This window comes from Monodelphis domestica, chromosome 3, assembly GCF_027887165.1.
Source record: "Monodelphis domestica isolate mMonDom1 chromosome 3, mMonDom1.pri, whole genome shotgun sequence".
In the NCBI taxonomy this organism is placed as follows: domain Eukaryota; kingdom Metazoa; phylum Chordata; class Mammalia; order Didelphimorphia; family Didelphidae; genus Monodelphis; species Monodelphis domestica.
In genome coordinates this window covers 157,583,785-157,586,935 of record NC_077229.1, presented here as the reverse complement: position 1 = coordinate 157,586,935, position 3,151 = coordinate 157,583,785, and the positions used below count along the sequence as shown (strand labels likewise).

The 3,151-nt window shown below is 38.4% G+C and overlaps 1 pseudogene; it reads right to left on the bottom strand.

The window, feature by feature from the left end:
- Positions 1-1,796: 1,796 nt before the first annotated feature.
- Positions 1,797-2,861, bottom strand: LOC103105483 (circadian-associated transcriptional repressor-like; annotated as a pseudogene).
- Positions 2,862-3,151: the final 290 nt, after the last annotated feature.

Sequence of the window (3,151 nt, the reverse complement as noted above, 5' to 3'; positions counted from 1 at the left end):
TTTGATCTTTCTAAAGAAAATCACATGAAAAATTAGAAGACACTTTGTCAATAACTCTTGCAAAGTGATCAGGGATTATTTTAGAACTCATTGCCCAAGGTGGCCAGAAATGGACCTTGATGGATTGAGAAAAAATGCTGTTCATGTTTCAAATGGAACAAAGAAAAATAGTAACAGACTAGTGATTTCATGGAGAGAACTAGGAAAGAATAGAAATATTTAAGAAATAGGCTTGATAAACAGGAAAAAATAGTATGATACTCAACCAATGGCACTTGCCCCTCTCTGAGAATCTAACTACTGATACATTATATGCCACTTCTTTGAGAAAAATGGGTACAAATTGATGGATTGTAAAAATTTATTTAAGGCAATGAGAAATAATAATTATAGAAATGACTATAATAATGATCATAGAAATCACAACTTTCAGACTTATAGAAATAACTATAATGACTATAGGAATCAAAATTTTAGAAATCAAAATCATAAAAATAGGAATTGGGAAAATGATAACTCAAACCAACTAACTCCACAATAGTATAACTTAAGTAGAGTTCATCCAAAAAAAATACTCAGGGTGCTACTACTCCTCAGGAGGGAGCCCAAAGAAATTCCCCAAAATTATGAAGGCATATGGCAGGGGGGAGGAGTTGGGGCACAGGAATCACAGGACACATTCTTTGATTTTCCTGACCCTGATGTCTTATTACTCATTGTCCCTATCCACTGTCCCCCTCCATACTGATGAGCCACATGTTACCTTAAAGGTTGGTAACATCTATTATGATTGCCTTTTAGATACTGGGAGCTTCCAGGTCTGTATTAAAGAGTACACATGATTTATATTGCAATTCCATTGTCTCAGAGAATGCAATGGGGATTTTAGGGATACCCCAAAGAATTAAAAAGCTTTTCCATGCATATTTTTGCTTTCACAGGGAGGGCTCTTAGACATGGACTCATCTGTTTCAATGTTACATAGAAAGTCCAAGACTTTTTGCACAAATTTTAAGTCAAGACACTGACAATATAAAATTAAAAAAAAAAACAACAACAGAAAATTAATAAATTATGTAGATGACCTACTCTTGGCTTCAACAAATGCTGAAGCATGCCAAGAGGATAATAAGGACCTCCTCCTAGAACTACATAAAAGAGAGCACAAGGTCCAAAGGAAAAGGTTCAGTGGTGTCTACCAAAAGTAGAATATTTGGCATTCATTTTAACCCCTGGTGCCTGTGCTATTTCTCCTAAGCAAACTGAAAATATCCAAAAATTAAGTGCTCCTACCACTAAAAACAATTGAGGGTGATTCTTGGAGCAACAAGATTTTCTTGGCAGTGGATCCCTGTTATGGGGAAATCACTAAGCCCCTTGTATCACTTACAAAAAACTTGGTCCCCCTTTTTTAAGTGCAAAATTACTTTAATCAGAGAGGGTTTCTCTCTACTTAGCACAAATATACACACTTCAAAAAAGAAAAATGAAACACAAAAGAACCAGAGCACAGAGGATAGTCCCGTAGTTGAGATGGGGAGAATAGGACATCAGCAGAAATGAAGGGCCTGTTTTTCATCCATTCTAGTTGTGTTCTTTCTGGTCACAGTGGGTAAACAGGGTCAGGACAGAGAATGGCTCCTCTTTGAGGTCAGTGGAGTAGATGCTAGAGAAACTGGAAAACTGTAGCAATGAGGTTCTTCTTCAGAGATGTTCTTTGGACCATCACAGACAACAGAAGACACTGCAGAATAGGGGACAGAAGTGATGGGTGATAAACATGCAAAATATTGTGTTCAATGTTGAAGGAAGAGGTTAAACCCAAGCTTGCCCCAGGACCCAAAAGACCATGACTGAAGGCTGCTGAGCCAAAGGAACTGAAAGGTGGATTGTAAATAGGGGTTGTGTGGATCCATGTCAAGTTCATGACTGACCATTCAGGGAGGAGTTGGGGCAACTCTTGTTCTTGAGAATGCAACTTCTCTTTTTCCTGGATCTATATGTCTTAACTGAATCTGATTCACCTCCTTTCTAGCAAGATCAGCTGAGGGACCAGTTGGGTATGCCTGACTGATAGCAAATACTTCGAGAGAAGCTTGTGCTTTCCATCCCCTGGAGTGCCCTTTGAGAGGCAATATGAGGGAACCAGGTCTTCAACATAGTCTCTAATTGTAGCAAGGTCCCTAGATAATGCTCACCTATCTCAGTCTTCTGTAGGACCCCTACTACATGACAGTTCCTGTCCATTGCCACACTTTGTTGAAAACTGCTTAATCCTCTCTCATAGAGGCCTGTCTTCAGCCCATTCAACAGGTCTTTAAGGGGGCAAATGAATCATTGGAGCTCTTTACACTTTCCAAAAGTTGTTAGAACACCTGAAGCTACCCTTTCTGTTCATGTATATATAAGGTAAATGGTTTATCATAATTTGGGATGCCTAAAGCAGGGACAGACAGGATAGCCTGTTTTAAATATAAAATAGCAGTTAGATGTTCTAATTTAAGTGACTCAAGGACCCTGCAACCTTTCTCCCTGATTTTCCAACTTCTAGAGATCCTTTACACATTTGTATATCCTTAGTGTCCATTGCTAATAAATCTCGTAATGATTTACTGGACACCTCATTGGATAATTCAGATTTAATATTATTTGCAGATTGTTTTTCATTTATGAGAGATGGTGTGGGCTATACAAGAGCTGCAGTAGTTACCAAATTTGATACTCTCTGGTCAGCTTTTTTATCCTCAAATATAAGTGCACAAGGTATAGAACTCACTGTGTTGAAACATGCCTGTATCATTGCAAAGGATAAAAGAGTCATAATTTACATAGATTCCCACTACACCTTTGGCATATGTCATGCCTTTGGCAAGCTATGGCTCCAAAGGGGATTCTTAACATCATCTGGAAAATGTATTGCCAATTCAAGTCTTATTACTAAACTTCTTTCTGCCATCCAGCCCCTCAAAGCCATAGCTGTTGTTCACTGCTCTGTTGTTCACTGTTCACAGGTGGCAATGACCCTGTTTCCAGGGGAAATAACCAAATAGATATCACAGCCAAACTAGCAGCTTTAGAAGGACCTGAATTAATTTTACACTAACAATTACTGATGATTTGGATTTATCCCTTTCCTATAAGGACAAGGAAG